The following is a 19,761-nucleotide window of genomic DNA, read 5'->3' on the forward strand; positions in this document are numbered from 1 at the left end:
GGGTAGCAAGTGTCTGAGGTGTCTCTGGGCCCTGCGCCATGTGGGGGTGGGGGCGGGGGCAGGGTGGGAGGAGGAGGAGGAGGAGGAGGAGGAGGAGGAGGAGGAGGCGGGAAGGGCCGTGGCCTGCAGTCGTGTTCCCCGGGGTGGCACAGCATGTGGCTTCTTCCACGGGCTGCTTGGCCTGGGCTCCCTGCACCTGGGCCTTTGGAGGACTGGCCCTGTGCTTGCCAACACTTCCTGCAGGGACCCAGAGCTGGGAGGTTGCATCTCTCAGCCCTGGGTCGGGCAGAGCCCCAGCGGGCCATGCCCACAACCTCTCTCAGCACGGGTCCCCCAGAAGGCTCCTTTGGGACCAGGATTCTCTTGCGGGTGACTCTTTAAGGTCTGGCCCCTGGATGGAGGGGCACCAGGAGTAGAGGAGCAGGAAGGGGAAGGGGGTGGCCATGCGAGGGGACACTTTCAGGCCAAGTCCCAGCTTCAGCCTGATCCTCCTAGGAACCCCGGGGTGGACATCACACCTCCTGGTTGCCCCGCTCTGAGACAAGGAGCCGGGCTTCGCATTCCCACAGCAGCCAGTCGTGGGCTGAGGACACCTGGGGCGTTGGGAACTCCCTGGCTTCTCCTTGGTTTAACATCTGGAGCTGCTTGGGAATTGTGCCGCCACACACACCCGAGTGCAGGTGTCTTCTGCACAGACTGCGGGCCTCGCTCTTCTGAATGCCGCTAGCTCGCCACCCACCCACGGGTGAACCTGGTCAGGGTGCTTTCTCTCAGGGGCAGACTCTGATCCGGGCGGGCTACCGGTGTGTCTCTGTTTGCTCCTTTCTTTCTTCCATTTCGGGAAAGGCTTCCCTACTGGGTGTGGAAATCTCCTATGCCTTTCCTCGCCTATTCTGTCAGCTTTCAAATTCTCTTTCAGTTGCCACCCTCACAGATGGATTAGGAAACTCTTTCCGGTGCACTCATTAGTGAAATGACCTCAATGACGCTGGAATCCAATATCTAATCGCCGATTGTTAGCGAGTCCACACGCCAGGGTGGTCGGGGTCCAATGCAGCCCCGGCCAGGCCCAGGTCCCTTGGACTGGGCCACAGGAGGACACAGAGGAGGGTCCCGGCCCCCACGAAGCGGTGCCGGCAGTTCTCCAAGGGCTCGGGGGTTTTCCAGAGGGAGGAGATGGAGGGGACTGATTTCTTCAGCGCCCCACAAACCACGCCACCCCACCCCACCCATGGGACACATCCCGAGAGAGAGAGAGAGACGCCCCATACACTCGCTCCCCTCCCCCGTGCGCTGTGCCCCAGCCCTGGCCCGGGGGAACAGGCGGCCGCCCGGCCACAGGGTGGGGGGAGCAGCTGAAAGGGGTTGTGGGGGAGGGCGGCCCCTGGCTGGGGTCAAAGGGCGAGCGCCCCGCCCGCCCGCGCGCAGTCAGCGGCGCTGGGGGTGGGGGCGGGGAGGTGAAGGAGGCCAGGCGAGGAGAGGAGGGGGGCTGGAAGGTCTCCACCTTGGCGGGTCCAGCCGTGGAGGCGCATCTTGTGTGAGTGTGAGTGAGAGACTGAGTGTGAGTGTGTGTGTATAGAGAGACAGCCCCCAACCCCGGCCCGCCGCTCCCTGCCCGCCCCGCCTGTCACCCCCGTCCCTGGGAGCCCGCCGGACCCGGCCGGCGAACTCAACAGGCCCGGCCCGGCGCGGGTCAGCGCCGGCGCGGGGCCTGGGGCGGGAGGAGGCGGCGGGGAAGCGCAGAGAGGCTCCGCTTCTTGAGCGGGGCAGGGGCGCCCTCCGCCGTCCACGGCCACACCACCCCGAACGCGCCCGATCTCGGAAGCTAAGCAGGGTCGGGCCTGGTTAGAACTTGGATGGGAGACCGCCCGGGAATACCGGGTGCCGTAGGCTTCTTCTTCTTCTTTTTTTTTTTTTTTGCCTCTGGTTCTGTCGCGTTTCTGGGAGTGCGGGGGCGGCCCCGGGTGGGGGTGACCCCCACCCTCAGCGCCCGCCGCGGTGCCTGGCGCCCCAGCCCGCACTGTGGGGCCTCCTCTTGTCCCGAGCCGCGACACCGCCGCCACGCGGCAGCATGCGTGGCTTCTGGACTGTCAGGTCTCAGACCAAAGGTCTGCTCTGTGGGAACCGACACGCTGGAGGAAACCTTGAGAGTCTGAGAGGGGAGGGAGTTGCAGAAGAAGGCCAGGATGTCATTTTGAGGGAGTATGTGACCAGAACTCGTCCCGTTGCTTTTGGGGTTCTATGGGCTACACGCAGGAATCTTTGGTGGTGGCACCTGATGTTGGGGGATCCGGAGTCACACCCAGACCTGCTCCACAGGCCTCCTTTGACTTTTCTCTTCGGATTCATTATTTTTAAAAAGTGTCTCTTATCTCTAGTATTGCATTTTCTTTTCTCTCTCTTTTCAAGCAGATGATGGGAGTCCAAGTATTAAGGTGACATGTGTTGCCCGTGCCCCCCTACCCCCTGTGTTCTTATTCATTTACCTCTCATGTTGTTCCAGCGTATTGTGGGGGCACCAATGTTAAGGTCGGGTACATCGCCCTCTCCCCGCCTCCCCCCTCGGGTCAGAGCTTCAAGTGCGCCCATCCCCCAGTGGGTGCGCACCCACCCCGTTCCTAAGGGATGTGTATGCCCATCCCCTCCCCACGCCCGCCCGACACCCACCCGATGAAGGTGATTCCTCTGTGTCCACTTAGGTGTCCATCGGTTCGTACCCATTTGCCGGTGAGCGCGAGCACGTGGTGCTCGTGTGTCCATTCTTGGGATACCTGGCTTACTGGAACGGGTTCCAGCTCTGGCCAGGAGAACCACGAGAGGTGCCCTCTCACCGCTGTTCCTCACAGCCGAATAGCACTCCGTGGTGTCCACGCGCCACATTTTATTGACGCACTCGTGGGTCGATGGGCACTCGGGTCACTTCCAGGTCTTTGCGATTGTGACTTGTGCCCTGACTCTAACCCTAACCCTTACCCAGCCCGTCTCCTCCTCGGCCCCTGCCTGACTGACTCCTTCCCGCCCGGCCTGTCACCTGTCACCTGTCACCGTCCTCGGCCCCTGCCTGACGGGGCTCCTCCGTCGCCTGGGCCTTCCAAGGGCTTGGTGTGGACGCTGCTTCCAGGACGCCCTCCCAGGAACCCGGTAGCAGGGTGGCCGCAGCGTCTCGCGCAACCCAACCGTCCGCCTGCCGCCCTCGCTAAGTGGCCTGCGGGGGACGTGCTCCCGCTGTGCCGCGGGGGCCCAGCCTGGTGTCTTCTCTGAGGCCCCGCGGCTGCCACTCCCCGCAAGGGGGGAGCCGCGGAGGTGGGGACCGGCTCCTCATGGGGACGTACACCCAGCTCTCCACGTCGGATTCCGGGGCTCTCTGTCCTGCCAGAAGGCCCAGCTGGCCTGCGGGTCCTTAGAGTGGCAAAAACATCCGAAAACTGAGATTGAGGGTCCGGTGGGTGTCTGCACTTTTGTGCTGGGCACCCCAGGGAGGCCCGGGGGCTGGCTGGACAACGCGGTCTGCTGGGCTGGGGGGGGGGTTTGGAGGAGCAACTGATGCCCTTTGCACTTTGGGTAGCAAGTGTCTGAGGTGTCTCTGGGCCCTGCGCCATGTGGGGGCGGGGGCGGGGGCAGGGTGGGAGGAGGAGGAGGAGGAGGAGGAGGAGGAGGAGGAGGAGGAGGAGGAGGAGGCGGGAAGGGCCGTGGCCTGCAGTCGTGTTCCCCGGGGTGGCACAGCATGTGGCTTCTTCCACGGGCTGCTTGGCCTGGGCTCCCTGCACCTGGGCCTTTGGAGGACTGGCCCTGTGCTTGCCAACACTTCCTGCAGGGACCCAGAGCTGGGAGGTTGCATCTCTCAGCCCTGGGTCGGGCAGAGCCCCAGCGGGCCATGCCCACAACCTCTCTCAGCACGGGTCCCCCAGAAGGCTCCTTTGGGACCAGGATTCTCTTGCGGGTGACTCTTTAAGGTCTGGCCCCTGGATGGAGGGGCACCAGGAGTAGAGGAGCAGGAAGGGGAAGGGGGTGGCCATGTGAGGGGACACTTTCAGGCCAAGTCCCAGCTTCAGCCTGATCCTCCTAGGAACCCCGGGGTGGACATCACACCTCCTGGTTGCCCCGCTCTGAGACAAGGAGCCGGGCTTCGCATTCCCACAGCAGCCAGTCGTGGGCTGAGGACACCTGGGGCGTTGGGAACTCCCTGGCTTCTCCTTGGTTTAACATCTGGAGCTGCTTGGGAATTGTGCCGCCACACACACCCGAGTGCAGGTGTCTTCTGCACAGACTGCGGGCCTCGCTCTTCTGAATGCCGCTAGCTCGCCACCCACCCACGGGTGAACCTGGTCAGGGTGCTTTCTCTCAGGGGCAGACTCTGATCCGGGCGGGCTACCGGTGTGTCTCTGTTTGCTCCTTTCTTTCTTCCATTTCGGGAAAGGCTTCCCTACTGGGTGTGGAAATCTCCTATGCCTTTCCTCGCCTATTCTGTCAGCTTTCAAATTCTCTTTCAGTTGCCACCCTCACAGATGGATTAGGAAACTCTTTCCGGTGCACTCATTAGTGAAATGACCTCAATGACGCTGGAATCCAATATCTAATCGCCGATTGTTAGCGAGTCCACACGCCAGGGTGGTCGGGGTCCAATGCAGCCCCGGCCAGGCCCAGGCCCCTTGGACTGGGCCACAGGAGGACACAGAGGAGGGTCCCGGCCCCCACGGTAGCGTTGCCGGCAGTTCTCCAAGGGCTCGGGGGTTTTCCAGAGGGAGGAGATGGAGGGGACTGATTTCTTCAGCGCCCCACAAACCACGCCACCCCACCCCACCCATGGGACACATCCCGAGAGAGAGAGAGACGCCCCATACACTCGCTCCCCTCCCCCGTGCGCTGTGCCCCAGCCCTGGCCCGGGGGAACAGGCGGCCGCCCGGCCACAGGGTGGGGGGAGCAGCTGAAAGGGGTTGTGGGGGAGGGCGGCCCCTGGCTGGGGTCAAAGGGCGAGCGCCCCGCCCGCCCGTGCGCAGTCAGCGGCGCTGGGGGTGGGGGCGGGGAGGTGAAGGAGGCCAGGCGAGGAGAGGAGGGGGGCTGGAAGGTCTCCACCTTGGCGGGTCCAGCCGTGGAGGCGCATCTTGTGTGAGTGTGAGTGAGAGACTGAGTGTGAGTGTGTGTGTATAGAGAGACAGCCCCCAACCCCGGCCCGCCGCTCCCTGCCCGCCCCGCCTGTCACCCCCGTCCCTGGGAGCCCGCCGGACCCGGCCGGCGAACTCAACAGGCCCGGCCCGGCGCGGGTCAGCGCCGGCGCGGGGCCTGGGGCGGGAGGAGGCGGCGGGGAAGCGCAGAGAGGCTCCGCTTCTTGAGCGGGGCAGGGGCGCCCTCCGCCGTCCACGGCCACACCACCCCGAACGCGCCCGATCTCGGAAGCTAAGCAGGGTCGGGCCTGGTTAGAACTTGGATGGGAGACCGCCGGGGAATACCGGGTGCCGTAGGCTTCTTCTTCTTCTTCTTTTTTTTTTTTTTGCCTCTGGTTCTGTCGCGTTTCTGGGAGTGCGGGGGCGGCCCCGGGTGGGGGTGACCCCCACCCTCAGCGCCCGCCGCGGTGCCTGGCGCCCCAGCCCGCACTGTGGGGCCTCCTCTTGTCCCGAGCCGCGACACCGCCGCCACGCGGCAGCATGCGTGGCTTCTGGACTGTCAGGTCTCAGACCAAAGGTCTGCTCTGTGGGAACCGACACGCTGGAGGAAACCTTGAGAGTCTGAGAGGGGAGGGAGTTGCAGAAGAAGGCCAGGATGTCATTTTGAGGGAGTATGTGACCAGAACTCGTCCCGTTGCTTTTGGGGTTCTATGGGCTACACGCAGGAATCTTTGGTGGTGGCACCTGATGTTGGGGGATCCGGAGTCACACCCAGACCTGCTCCACAGGCCTCCTTTGACTTTTCTCTTCGGATTCATTATTTTTAAAAAGTGTCTCTTATCTCTAGTATTGCATTTTCTTTTCTCTCTCTTTTCAAGCAGATGATGGGAGTCCAAGTATTAAGGTGACATGTGTTGCCCGTGCCCCCCTACCCCCTGTGTTCTTATTCATTTACCTCTCATGTTGTTCCAGCGTATTGTGGGGGCACCAATGTTAAGGTCGGGTACATCGCCCTCTCCCCGCCTCCCCCCTCGGGTCAGAGCTTCAAGTGCGCCCATCCCCCAGTGGGTGCGCACCCACCCCGTTCCTAAGGGATGTGTATGCCCATCCCCTCCCCACGCCCGCCCGACACCCACCCGATGAAGGTGATTCCTCTGTGTCCACTTAGGTGTCCATCGGTTCGTACCCATTTGCCGGTGAGCGCGAGCACGTGGTGCTCGTGTGTCCATTCTTGGGATACCTGGCTTACTGGAACGGGTTCCAGCTCTGGCCAGGAGAACCACGAGAGGTGCCCTCTCACCGCTGTTCCTCACAGCCGAATAGCACTCCGTGGTGTCCACGCGCCACATTTTATTGACGCACTCGTGGGTCGATGGGCACTCGGGTCACTTCCAGGTCTTTGCGATTGTGACTTGTGCCCTGACTCTAACCCTAACCCTTACCCAGCCCGTCTCCTCCTCGGCCCCTGCCTGACTGACTCCTTCCCGCCCGGCCTGTCACCTGTCACCTGTCACCGTCCTCGGCCCCTGCCTGACGGGGCTCCTCCGTCGCCTGGGCCTTCCAAGGGCTTGGTGTGGACGCTGCTTCCAGGACGCCCTCCCAGGAACCCGGTAGCAGGGTGGCCGCAGCGTCTCGCGCAACCCAACCGTCCGCCTGCCGCCCTCGCTAAGTGGCCTGCGGGGGACGTGCTCCCGCTGTGCCGCGGGGGCCCAGCCTGGTGTCTTCTCTGAGGCCCCGCGGCTGCCACTCCCCGCAAGGGGGGAGCCGCGGAGGTGGGGACCGGCTCCTCATGGGGACGTACACCCAGCTCTCCACGTCGGATTCCGGGGCTCTCTGTCCTGCCAGAAGGCCCAGCTGGCCTGCGGGTCCTTAGAGTGGCAAAAACATCCGAAAACTGAGATTGAGGGTCCGGTGGGTGTCTGCACTTTTGTGCTGGGCACCCCAGGGAGGCCCGGGGGCTGGCTGGACAACGCGGTCTGCTGGGCTGGGGGGGGGGTTTGGAGGAGCAACTGATGCCCTTTGCACTTTGGGTAGCAAGTGTCTGAGGTGTCTCTGGGCCCTGCGCCATGTGGGGGTGGGGGCGGGGGCAGGGTGGGAGGAGGAGGAGGAGGAGGAGGAGGAGGAGGAGGAGGAGGCGGGAAGGGCCGTGGCCTGCAGTCGTGTTCCCCGGGGTGGCACAGCATGTGGCTTCTTCCACGGGCTGCTTGGCCTGGGCTCCCTGCACCTGGGCCTTTGGAGGACTGGCCCTGTGCTTGCCAACACTTCCTGCAGGGACCCAGAGCTGGGAGGTTGCATCTCTCAGCCCTGGGTCGGGCAGAGCCCCAGCGGGCCATGCCCACAACCTCTCTCAGCACGGGTCCCCCAGAAGGCTCCTTTGGGACCAGGATTCTCTTGCGGGTGACTCTTTAAGGTCTGGCCCCTGGATGGAGGGGCACCAGGAGTAGAGGAGCAGGAAGGGGAAGGGGGTGGCCATGTGAGGGGACACTTTCAGGCCAAGTCCCAGCTTCAGCCTGATCCTCCTAGGAACCCCGGGGTGGACATCACACCTCCTGGTTGCCCCGCTCTGAGACAAGGAGCCGGGCTTCGCATTCCCACAGCAGCCAGTCGTGGGCTGAGGACACCTGGGGCGTTGGGAACTCCCTGGCTTCTCCTTGGTTTAACATCTGGAGCTGCTTGGGAATTGTGCCGCCACACACACCCGAGTGCAGGTGTCTTCTGCACAGACTGCGGGCCTCGCTCTTCTGAATGCCGCTAGCTCGCCACCCACCCACGGGTGAACCTGGTCAGGGTGCTTTCTCTCAGGGGCAGACTCTGATCCGGGCGGGCTACCGGTGTGTCTCTGTTTGCTCCTTTCTTTCTTCCATTTCGGGAAAGGCTTCCCTACTGGGTGTGGAAATCTCCTATGCCTTTCCTCGCCTATTCTGTCAGCTTTCAAATTCTCTTTCAGTTGCCACCCTCACAGATGGATTAGGAAACTCTTTCCGGTGCACTCATTAGTGAAATGACCTCAATGACGCTGGAATCCAATATCTAATCGCCGATTGTTAGCGAGTCCACACGCCAGGGTGGTCGGGGTCCAATGCAGCCCCGGCCAGGCCCAGGCCCCTTGGACTGGGCCACAGGAGGACACAGAGGAGGATCCCGGCCCCCACGGTAGCGTTGCCGGCAGTTCTCCAAGGGCTCGGGGGTTTTCCAGAGGGAGGAGATGGAGGGGACTGATTTCTTCAGCGCCCCACAAACCACGCCACCCCACCCCACCCATGGGACACATCCCGAGAGAGAGAGAGAGAGAGACGCCCCATACACTCGCTCCCCTCCCCCGTGCGCTGTGCCCCAGCCCTGGCCCGGGGGAACAGGCGGCCGCCCGGCCACAGGGTGGGGGGAGCAGCTGAAAGGGGTTGTGGTTGAGGGCGGCCCCTGGCTGGGGTCAAAGGGCGAGCGCCCCGCCCGCCCGTGCGCAGTCAGCGGCGCTGGGGGTGGGGGCGGGGAGGTGAAGGAGGCCAGGCGAGGAGAGGAGGGGGGCTGGAAGGTCTCCACCTTGGCGGGTCCAGCCGTGGAGGCGCATCTTGTGTGAGTGTGAGTGAGAGACTGAGTGTGAGTGTGTGTGTATAGAGAGACAGCCCCCAACCCCGGCCCGCCGCTCCCTGCCCGCCCCGCCTGTCACCCCCGTCCCTGGGAGCCCGCCGGACCCGGCCGGCGAACTCAACAGGCCCGGCCCGGCGCGGGTCAGCGCCGGCGCGGGGCCTGGGGCGGGAGGAGGCGGCGGGGAAGCGCAGAGAGGCTCCGCTTCTTGAGCGGGGCAGGGGCGCCCTCCGCCGTCCACGGCCACACCACCCCGAACGCGCCCGATCTCGGAAGCTAAGCAGGGTCGGGCCTGGTTAGAACTTGGATGGGAGACCGCCCGGGAATACCGGGTGCCGTAGGCTTCTTCTTCTTCTTTTTTTTTTTTTTTTGCCTCTGGTTCTGTCGCGTTTCTGGGAGTGCGGGGGCGGCCCCGGGTGGGGGTGACCCCCACCCTCAGCGCCCGCCGCGGTGCCTGGCGCCCCAGCCCGCACTGTGGGGCCTCCTCTTGTCCCGAGCCGCGACACCGCCGCCACGCGGCAGCATGCGTGGCTTCTGGACTGTCAGGTCTCAGACCAAAGGTCTGCTCTGTGGGAACCGACACGCTGGAGGAAACCTTGAGAGTCTGAGAGGGGAGGGAGTTGCAGAAGAAGGCCAGGATGTCATTTTGAGGGAGTATGTGACCAGAACTCGTCCCGTTGCTTTTGGGGTTCTATGGGCTACACGCAGGAATCTTTGGTGGTGGCACCTGATGTTGGGGGATCCGGAGTCACACCCAGACCTGCTCCACAGGCCTCCTTTGACTTTTCTCTTCGGATTCATTATTTTTAAAAAGTGTCTCTTATCTCTAGTATTGCATTTTCTTTTCTCTCTCTTTTCAAGCAGATGATGGGAGTCCAAGTATTAAGGTGACATGTGTTGCCCGTGCCCCCCTACCCCCTGTGTTCTTATTCATTTACCTCTCATGTTGTTCCAGCGTATTGTGGGGGCACCAATGTTAAGGTCGGGTACATCGCCCTCTCCCCGCCTCCCCCCTCGGGTCAGAGCTTCAAGTGCGCCCATCCCCCAGTGGGTGCGCACCCACCCCGTTCCTAAGGGATGTGTATGCCCATCCCCTCCCCACGCCCGCCCGACACCCACCCGATGAAGGTGATTCCTCTGTGTCCACTTAGGTGTCCATCGGTTCGTACCCATTTGCCGGTGAGCGCGAGCACGTGGTGCTCGTGTGTCCATTCTTGGGATACCTGGCTTACTGGAACGGGTTCCAGCTCTGGCCAGGAGAACCACGAGAGGTGCCCTCTCACCGCTGTTCCTCACAGCCGAATAGCACTCCGTGGTGTCCACGCGCCACATTTTATTGACGCACTCGTGGGTCGATGGGCACTCGGGTCACTTCCAGGTCTTTGCGATTGTGACTTGTGCCCTGACTCTAACCCTAACCCTTACCCAGCCCGTCTCCTCCTCGGCCCCTGCCTGACTGACTCCTTCCCGCCCGGCCTGTCACCTGTCACCTGTCACCGTCCTCGGCCCCTGCCTGACGGGGCTCCTCCGTCGCCTGGGCCTTCCAAGGGCTTGGTGTGGACGCTGCTTCCAGGACGCCCTCCCAGGAACCCGGTAGCAGGGTGGCCGCAGCGTCTCGCGCAACCCAACCGTCCGCCTGCCGCCCTCGCTAAGTGGCCTGCGGGGGACGTGCTCCCGCTGTGCCGCGGGGGCCCAGCCTGGTGTCTTCTCTGAGGCCCCGCGGCTGCCACTCCCCGCAAGGGGGGAGCCGCGGAGGTGGGGACCGGCTCCTCATGGGGACGTACACCCAGCTCTCCACGTCGGATTCCGGGGCTCTCTGTCCTGCCAGAAGGCCCAGCTGGCCTGCGGGTCCTTAGAGTGGCAAAAACATCCGAAAACTGAGATTGAGGGTCCGGTGGGTGTCTGCACTTTTGTGCTGGGCACCCCAGGGAGGCCCGGGGGCTGGCTGGACAACGCGGTCTGCTGGGCTGGGGGGGGGTTTGGAGGAGCAACTGATGCCCTTTGCACTTTGGGTAGCAAGTGTCTGAGGTGTCTCTGGGCCCTGCGCCATGTGGGGGCGGGGGCGGGGGCAGGGTGGGAGGAGGAGGAGGAGGAGGAGGAGGAGGAGGAGGAGGAGGAGGAGGAGGAGGCGGGAAGGGCCGTGGCCTGCAGTCGTGTTCCCCGGGGTGGCACAGCATGTGGCTTCTTCCACGGGCTGCTTGGCCTGGGCTCCCTGCACCTGGGCCTTTGGAGGACTGGCCCTGTGCTTGCCAACACTTCCTGCAGGGACCCAGAGCTGGGAGGTTGCATCTCTCAGCCCTGGGTCGGGCAGAGCCCCAGCGGGCCATGCCCACAACCTCTCTCAGCACGGGTCCCCCAGAAGGCTCCTTTGGGACCAGGATTCTCTTGCGGGTGACTCTTTAAGGTCTGGCCCCTGGATGGAGGGGCACCAGGAGTAGAGGAGCAGGAAGGGGAAGGGGGTGGCCATGTGAGGGGACACTTTCAGGCCAAGTCCCAGCTTCAGCCTGATCCTCCTAGGAACCCCGGGGTGGACATCACACCTCCTGGTTGCCCCGCTCTGAGACAAGGAGCCGGGCTTCGCATTCCCACAGCAGCCAGTCGTGGGCTGAGGACACCTGGGGCGTTGGGAACTCCCTGGCTTCTCCTTGGTTTAACATCTGGAGCTGCTTGGGAATTGTGCCGCCACACACACCCGAGTGCAGGTGTCTTCTGCACAGACTGCGGGCCTCGCTCTTCTGAATGCCGCTAGCTCGCCACCCACCCACGGGTGAACCTGGTCAGGGTGCTTTCTCTCAGGGGCAGACTCTGATCCGGGCGGGCTACCGGTGTGTCTCTGTTTGCTCCTTTCTTTCTTCCATTTCGGGAAAGGCTTCCCTACTGGGTGTGGAAATCTCCTATGCCTTTCCTCGCCTATTCTGTCAGCTTTCAAATTCTCTTTCAGTTGCCACCCTCACAGATGGATTAGGAAACTCTTTCCGGTGCACTCATTAGTGAAATGACCTCAATGACGCTGGAATCCAATATCTAATCGCCGATTGTTAGCGAGTCCACACGCCAGGGTGGTCGGGGTCCAATGCAGCCCCGGCCAGGCCCAGGCCCCTTGGACTGGGCCACAGGAGGACACAGAGGAGGGTCCCGGCCCCCACGGTAGCGTTGCCGGCAGTTCTCCAAGGGCTCGGGGGTTTTCCAGAGGGAGGAGATGGAGGGGACTGATTTCTTCAGCGCCCCACAAACCACGCCACCCCACCCCACCCATGGGACACATCCCGAGAGAGAGAGAGACGCCCCATACACTCGCTCCCCTCCCCCGTGCGCTGTGCCCCAGCCCTGGCCCGGGGGAACAGGCGGCCGCCCACCCACAGGGCGGGGGGCACAGCTGAAAGGGGTTGTGGGGGAGGGCGGCCCCTGGCTGGGGTCAAAGGGCGAGCGCCCCGCCCGCCCGTGCGCAGTCAGCGGCGCTGGGGGTGGGGGCGGGGAGGTGAAGGAGGCCAGGCGAGGAGAGGAGGGGGGCTGGAAGGTCTCCACCTTGGCGGGTCCAGCCGTGGAGGCGCATCTTGTGTGAGTGTGAGTGAGAGACTGAGTGTGAGTGTGTGTGTATAGAGAGACAGCCCCCAACCCCGGCCCGCCGCTCCCTGCCCGCCCCGCCTGTCACCCCCGTCCCTGGGAGCCCGCCGGACCCGGCCGGCGAACTCAACAGGCCCGGCCCGGCGCGGGTCAGCGCCGGCGCGGGGCCTGGGGCGGGAGGAGGCGGCGGGGAAGCGCAGAGAGGCTCCGCTTCTTGAGCGGGGCAGGGGCGCCCTCCGCCGTCCACGGCCACACCACCCCGAACGCGCCCGATCTCGGAAGCTAAGCAGGGTCGGGCCTGGTTAGAACTTGGATGGGAGACCGCCGGGGAATACCGGGTGCCGTAGGCTTCTTCTTCTTCTTCTTTTTTTTTTTTTTGCCTCTGGTTCTGTCGCGTTTCTGGGAGTGCGGGGGCGGCCCCGGGTGGGGGTGACCCCCACCCTCAGCGCCCGCCGCGGTGCCTGGCGCCCCAGCCCGCACTGTGGGGCCTCCTCTTGTCCCGAGCCGCGACACCGCCGCCACGCGGCAGCATGCGTGGCTTCTGGACTGTCAGGTCTCAGACCAAAGGTCTGCTCTGTGGGAACCGACACGCTGGAGGAAACCTTGAGAGTCTGAGAGGGGAGGGAGTTGCAGAAGAAGGCCAGGATGTCATTTTGAGGGAGTATGTGACCAGAACTCGTCCCGTTGCTTTTGGGGTTCTATGGGCTACACGCAGGAATCTTTGGTGGTGGCACCTGATGTTGGGGGATCCGGAGTCACACCCAGACCTGCTCCACAGGCCTCCTTTGACTTTTCTCTTCGGATTCATTATTTTTAAAAAGTGTCTCTTATCTCTAGTATTGCATTTTCTTTTCTCTCTCTTTTCAAGCAGATGATGGGAGTCCAAGTATTAAGGTGACATGTGTTGCCCGTGCCCCCCTACCCCCTGTGTTCTTATTCATTTACCTCTCATGTTGTTCCAGCGTATTGTGGGGGCACCAATGTTAAGGTCGGGTACATCGCCCTCTCCCCGCCTCCCCCCTCGGGTCAGAGCTTCAAGTGCGCCCATCCCCCAGTGGGTGCGCACCCACCCCGTTCCTAAGGGATGTGTATGCCCATCCCCTCCCCACGCCCGCCCGACACCCACCCGATGAAGGTGATTCCTCTGTGTCCACTTAGGTGTCCATCGGTTCGTACCCATTTGCCGGTGAGCGCGAGCACGTGGTGCTCGTGTGTCCATTCTTGGGATACCTGGCTTACTGGAACGGGTTCCAGCTCTGGCCAGGAGAACCACGAGAGGTGCCCTCTCACCGCTGTTCCTCACAGCCGAATAGCACTCCGTGGTGTCCACGCGCCACATTTTATTGACGCACTCGTGGGTCGATGGGCACTCGGGTCACTTCCAGGTCTTTGCGATTGTGACTTGTGCCCTGACTCTAACCCTAACCCTTACCCAGCCCGTCTCCTCCTCGGCCCCTGCCTGACTGACTCCTTCCCGCCCGGCCTGTCACCTGTCACCTGTCACCGTCCTCGGCCCCTGCCTGACGGGGCTCCTCCGTCGCCTGGGCCTTCCAAGGGCTTGGTGTGGACGCTGCTTCCAGGACGCCCTCCCAGGAACCCGGTAGCAGGGTGGCCGCAGCGTCTCGCGCAACCCAACCGTCCGCCTGCCGCCCTCGCTAAGTGGCCTGCGGGGGACGTGCTCCCGCTGTGCCGCGGGGGCCCAGCCTGGTGTCTTCTCTGAGGCCCCGCGGCTGCCACTCCCCGCAAGGGGGGAGCCGCGGAGGTGGGGACCGGCTCCTCATGGGGACGTACACCCAGCTCTCCACGTCGGATTCCGGGGCTCTCTGTCCTGCCAGAAGGCCCAGCTGGCCTGCGGGTCCTTAGAGTGGCAAAAACATCCGAAAACTGAGATTGAGGGTCCGGTGGGTGTCTGCACTTTTGTGCTGGGCACCCCAGGGAGGCCCGGGGGCTGGCTGGACAACGCGGTCTGCTGGGCTGGGGGGGGGGTTTGGAGGAGCAACTGATGCCCTTTGCACTTTGGGTAGCAAGTGTCTGAGGTGTCTCTGGGCCCTGCGCCATGTGGGGGTGGGGGCGGGGGCAGGGTGGGAGGAGGAGGAGGAGGAGGAGGAGGAGGAGGAGGAGGAGGCGGGAAGGGCCGTGGCCTGCAGTCGTGTTCCCCGGGGTGGCACAGCATGTGGCTTCTTCCACGGGCTGCTTGGCCTGGGCTCCCTGCACCTGGGCCTTTGGAGGACTGGCCCTGTGCTTGCCAACACTTCCTGCAGGGACCCAGAGCTGGGAGGTTGCATCTCTCAGCCCTGGGTCGGGCAGAGCCCCAGCGGGCCATGCCCACAACCTCTCTCAGCACGGGTCCCCCAGAAGGCTCCTTTGGGACCAGGATTCTCTTGCGGGTGACTCTTTAAGGTCTGGCCCCTGGATGGAGGGGCACCAGGAGTAGAGGAGCAGGAAGGGGAAGGGGGTGGCCATGTGAGGGGACACTTTCAGGCCAAGTCCCAGCTTCAGCCTGATCCTCCTAGGAACCCCGGGGTGGACATCACACCTCCTGGTTGCCCCGCTCTGAGACAAGGAGCCGGGCTTCGCATTCCCACAGCAGCCAGTCGTGGGCTGAGGACACCTGGGGCGTTGGGAACTCCCTGGCTTCTCCTTGGTTTAACATCTGGAGCTGCTTGGGAATTGTGCCGCCACACACACCCGAGTGCAGGTGTCTTCTGCACAGACTGCGGGCCTCGCTCTTCTGAATGCCGCTAGCTCGCCACCCACCCACGGGTGAACCTGGTCAGGGTGCTTTCTCTCAGGGGCAGACTCTGATCCGGGCGGGCTACCGGTGTGTCTCTGTTTGCTCCTTTCTTTCTTCCATTTCGGGAAAGGCTTCCCTACTGGGTGTGGAAATCTCCTATGCCTTTCCTCGCCTATTCTGTCAGCTTTCAAATTCTCTTTCAGTTGCCACCCTCACAGATGGATTAGGAAACTCTTTCCGGTGCACTCATTAGTGAAATGACCTCAATGACGCTGGAATCCAATATCTAATCGCCGATTGTTAGCGAGTCCACACGCCAGGGTGGTCGGGGTCCAATGCAGCCCCGGCCAGGCCCAGGTCCCTTGGACTGGGCCACAGGAGGACACAGAGGAGGGTCCCGGCCCCCACGAAGCGGTGCCGGCAGTTCTCCAAGGGCTCGGGGGTTTTCCAGAGGGAGGAGATGGAGGGGACTGATTTCTTCAGCGCCCCACAAACCACGCCACCCCACCCCACCCATGGGACACATCCCGAGAGAGAGAGAGAGACGCCCCATACACTCGCTCCCCTCCCCCGTGCGCTGTGCCCCAGCCCTGGCCCGGGGGAACAGGCGGCCGCCCGGCCACAGGGTGGGGGGAGCAGCTGAAAGGGGTTGTGGGGGAGGGCGGCCCCTGGCTGGGGTCAAAGGGCGAGCGCCCCGCCCGCCCGCGCGCAGTCAGCGGCGCTGGGGGTGGGGGCGGGGAGGTGAAGGAGGCCAGGCGAGGAGAGGAGGGGGGCTGGAAGGTCTCCACCTTGGCGGGTCCAGCCGTGGAGGCGCATCTTGTGTGAGTGTGAGTGAGAGACTGAGTGTGAGTGTGTGTGTATAGAGAGACAGCCCCCAACCCCGGCCCGCCGCTCCCTGCCCGCCCCGCCTGTCACCCCCGTCCCTGGGAGCCCGCCGGACCCGGCCGGCGAACTCAACAGGCCCGGCCCGGCGCGGGTCAGCGCCGGCGCGGGGCCTGGGGCGGGAGGAGGCGGCGGGGAAGCGCAGAGAGGCTCCGCTTCTTGAGCGGGGCAGGGGCGCCCTCCGCCGTCCACGGCCACACCACCCCGAACGCGCCCGATCTCGGAAGCTAAGCAGGGTCGGGCCTGGTTAGAACTTGGATGGGAGACCGCCCGGGAATACCGGGTGCCGTAGGCTTCTTCTTCTTCTTTTTTTTTTTTTTTGCCTCTGGTTCTGTCGCGTTTCTGGGAGTGCGGGGGCGGCCCCGGGTGGGGGTGACCCCCACCCTCAGCGCCCGCCGCGGTGCCTGGCGCCCCAGCCCGCACTGTGGGGCCTCCTCTTGTCCCGAGCCGCGACACCGCCGCCACGCGGCAGCATGCGTGGCTTCTGGACTGTCAGGTCTCAGACCAAAGGTCTGCTCTGTGGGAACCGACACGCTGGAGGAAACCTTGAGAGTCTGAGAGGGGAGGGAGTTGCAGAAGAAGGCCAGGATGTCATTTTGAGGGAGTATGTGACCAGAACTCGTCCCGTTGCTTTTGGGGTTCTATGGGCTACACGCAGGAATCTTTGGTGGTGGCACCTGATGTTGGGGGATCCGGAGTCACACCCAGACCTGCTCCACAGGCCTCCTTTGACTTTTCTCTTCGGATTCATTATTTTTAAAAAGTGTCTCTTATCTCTAGTATTGCATTTTCTTTTCTCTCTCTTTTCAAGCAGATGATGGGAGTCCAAGTATTAAGGTGACATGTGTTGCCCGTGCCCCCCTACCCCCTGTGTTCTTATTCATTTACCTCTCATGTTGTTCCAGCGTATTGTGGGGGCACCAATGTTAAGGTCGGGTACATCGCCCTCTCCCCGCCTCCCCCCTCGGGTCAGAGCTTCAAGTGCGCCCATCCCCCAGTGGGTGCGCACCCACCCCGTTCCTAAGGGATGTGTATGCCCATCCCCTCCCCACGCCCGCCCGACACCCACCCGATGAAGGTGATTCCTCTGTGTCCACTTAGGTGTCCATCGGTTCGTACCCATTTGCCGGTGAGCGCGAGCACGTGGTGCTCGTGTGTCCATTCTTGGGATACCTGGCTTACTGGAACGGGTTCCAGCTCTGGCCAGGAGAACCACGAGAGGTGCCCTCTCACCGCTGTTCCTCACAGCCGAATAGCACTCCGTGGTGTCCACGCGCCACATTTTATTGACGCACTCGTGGGTCGATGGGCACTCGGGTCACTTCCAGGTCTTTGCGATTGTGACTTGTGCCCTGACTCTAACCCTAACCCTTACCCAGCCCGTCTCCTCCTCGGCCCCTGCCTGACTGACTCCTTCCCGCCCGGCCTGTCACCTGTCACCTGTCACCGTCCTCGGCCCCTGCCTGACGGGGCTCCTCCGTCGCCTGGGCCTTCCAAGGGCTTGGTGTGGACGCTGCTTCCAGGACGCCCTCCCAGGAACCCGGTAGCAGGGTGGCCGCAGCGTCTCGCGCAACCCAACCGTCCGCCTGCCGCCCTCGCTAAGTGGCCTGCGGGGGACGTGCTCCCGCTGTGCCGCGGGGGCCCAGCCTGGTGTCTTCTCTGAGGCCCCGCGGCTGCCACTCCCCGCAAGGGGGGAGCCGCGGAGGTGGGGACCGGCTCCTCATGGGGACGTACACCCAGCTCTCCACGTCGGATTCCGGGGCTCTCTGTCCTGCCAGAAGGCCCAGCTGGCCTGCGGGTCCTTAGAGTGGCAAAAACATCCGAAAACTGAGATTGAGGGTCCGGTGGGTGTCTGCACTTTTGTGCTGGGCACCCCAGGGAGGCCCGGGGGCTGGCTGGACAACGCGGTCTGCTGGGCTGGGGGGGGGTTTGGAGGAGCAACTGATGCCCTTTGCACTTTGGGTAGCAAGTGTCTGAGGTGTCTCTGGGCCCTGCGCCATGTGGGGGCGGGGGCGGGGGCAGGGTGGGAGGAGGAGGAGGAGGAGGAGGAGGAGGAGGAGGAGGCGGGAAGGGCCGTGGCCTGCAGTCGTGTTCCCCGGGGTGGCACAGCAGGTGGCTTCTTCCACGGGCTGCTTGGCCTGGGCTCCCTGCACCTGGGCCTTTGGAGGACTGGCCCTGTGCTTGCCAACACTTCCTGCAGGGACCCAGAGCTGGGAGGTTGCATCTCTCAGCCCTGGGTCGGGCAGAGCCCCAGCGGGCCATGCCCACAACCTCTCTCAGCACGGGTCCCCCAGAAGGCTCCTTTGGGACCAGGATTCTCTTGCGGGTGACTCTTTAAGGTCTGGCCCCTGGATGGAGGGGCACCAGGAGTAGAGGAGCAGGAAGGGGAAGGGGGTGGCCATGCGAGGGGACACTTTCAGGCCAAGTCCCAGCTTCAGCCTGATCCTCCTAGGAACCCCGGGGTGGACATCACACCTCCTGGTTGCCCCGCTCTGAGACAAGGAGCCGGGCTTCGCATTCCCACAGCAGCCAGTCGTGGGCTGAGGACACCTGGGGCGTTGGGAACTCCCTGGCTTCTCCTTGGTTTAACATCTGGAGCTGCTTGGGAATTGTGCCGCCACACACACCCGAGTGCAGGTGTCTTCTGCACAGACTGCGGGCCTCGCTCTTCTGAATGCCGCTAGCTCGCCACCCACCCACGGGTGAACCTGGTCAGGGTGCTTTCTCTCAGGGGCAGACTCTGATCCGGGCGGGCTACCGGTGTGTCTCTGTTTGCTCCTTTCTTTCTTCCATTTCGGGAAAGGCTTCCCTACTGGGTGTGGAAATCTCCTATGCCTTTCCTCGCCTATTCTGTCAGCTTTCAAATTCTCTTTCAGTTGCCACCCTCACAGATGGATTAGGAAACTCTTTCCGGTGCACTCATTAGTGAAATGACCTCAATGACGCTGGAATCCAATATCTAATCGCCGATTGTTAGCGAGTCCACACGCCAGGGTGGTTGGGGTCCAATGCAGCCCCGGCCAGGCCCAGGCCCCTTGGACTGGGCCACAGGAGGACACAGAGGAGGGTCCCGGCCCCCACGGTAGCGTTGCCGGCAGTTCTCCAAGGGCTCGGGGGTTTTCCAGAGGGAGGAGATGGAGGGGACTGATTTCTTCAGCGCCCCACAAACCACGCCACCCCACCCCACCCATGGGACACATCCCGAGAGAGAGAGAGAGAGAGAGAGAGACGCCCCATACACTCGCTCCCCTCCCCCGTGCGCTGTGCCCCAGCCCTGGCCCGGGGGAACAGGCGGCCGCCCGGCCACAGGGTGGGGGGAGCAGCTGAAAGGGGTTGTGGGGGAGGGCGGCCCCTGGCTGGGGTCAAAGGGCGAGCGCCCCGCCCGCCCGCGCGCAGTCAGCGGCGCTGGGGGTGGGGGCGGGGAGGTGAAGGAGGCCAGGCGAGGAGAGGAGGGGGGCTGGAAGGTCTCCACCTTGGCGGGTCCAGCCGTGGAGGCGCATCTTGTGTGAGTGTGAGTGAGAGACTGAGTGTGAGTGTGTGTGTATAGAGAGACAGCCCCCAACCCCGGCCCGCCGCTCCCTGCCCGCCCCGCCTGTCACCCCCGTCCCTGGGAGCCCGCCGGACCCGGCCGGCGAACTCAACAGGCCCGGCCCGGCGCGGGTCAGCGCCGGCGCGGGGCCTGGGGCGGGAGGAGGCGGCGGGGAAGCGCAGAGAGGCTCCGCTTCTTGAGCGGGGCAGGGGCGCCCTCCGCCGTCCACGGCCACACCACCCCGAACGCGCCCGATCTCGGAAGCTAAGCAGGGTCGGGCCTGGTTAGAACTTGGATGGGAGACCGCCCGGGAATACCGGGTGCCGTAGGCTTCTTCTTCTTCTTTTTTTTTTTTTTTTGCCTCTGG

At 63.8% G+C, this 19,761-nt stretch overlaps 6 pseudogenes; all 6 read left to right on the plus strand.

The window, feature by feature from the left end:
* Positions 1-1,784: 1,784 nt before the first annotated feature.
* Positions 1,785-1,893, plus strand: LOC142872631 (uncharacterized; annotated as a pseudogene).
* A 3,461-nt stretch (positions 1,894-5,354) lies between these two features.
* Positions 5,355-5,463, plus strand: LOC142872728 (uncharacterized; annotated as a pseudogene).
* A 3,457-nt stretch (positions 5,464-8,920) lies between these two features.
* Positions 8,921-9,029, plus strand: LOC142872632 (uncharacterized; annotated as a pseudogene).
* A 3,461-nt stretch (positions 9,030-12,490) lies between these two features.
* On the plus strand, positions 12,491-12,599 carry LOC142872729 (uncharacterized; annotated as a pseudogene).
* A 3,452-nt stretch (positions 12,600-16,051) lies between these two features.
* Positions 16,052-16,160, plus strand: LOC142872633 (uncharacterized; annotated as a pseudogene).
* A 3,457-nt stretch (positions 16,161-19,617) lies between these two features.
* LOC142872635 (uncharacterized) lies at positions 19,618-19,726 on the plus strand (annotated as a pseudogene).
* The last annotated feature ends 35 nt before the right edge of the window (positions 19,727-19,761 follow it).

This window comes from Microcebus murinus, chromosome 8 (genome assembly GCF_040939455.1).
Source record: "Microcebus murinus isolate Inina chromosome 8, M.murinus_Inina_mat1.0, whole genome shotgun sequence".
In the NCBI taxonomy this organism is placed as follows: domain Eukaryota; kingdom Metazoa; phylum Chordata; class Mammalia; order Primates; family Cheirogaleidae; genus Microcebus; species Microcebus murinus.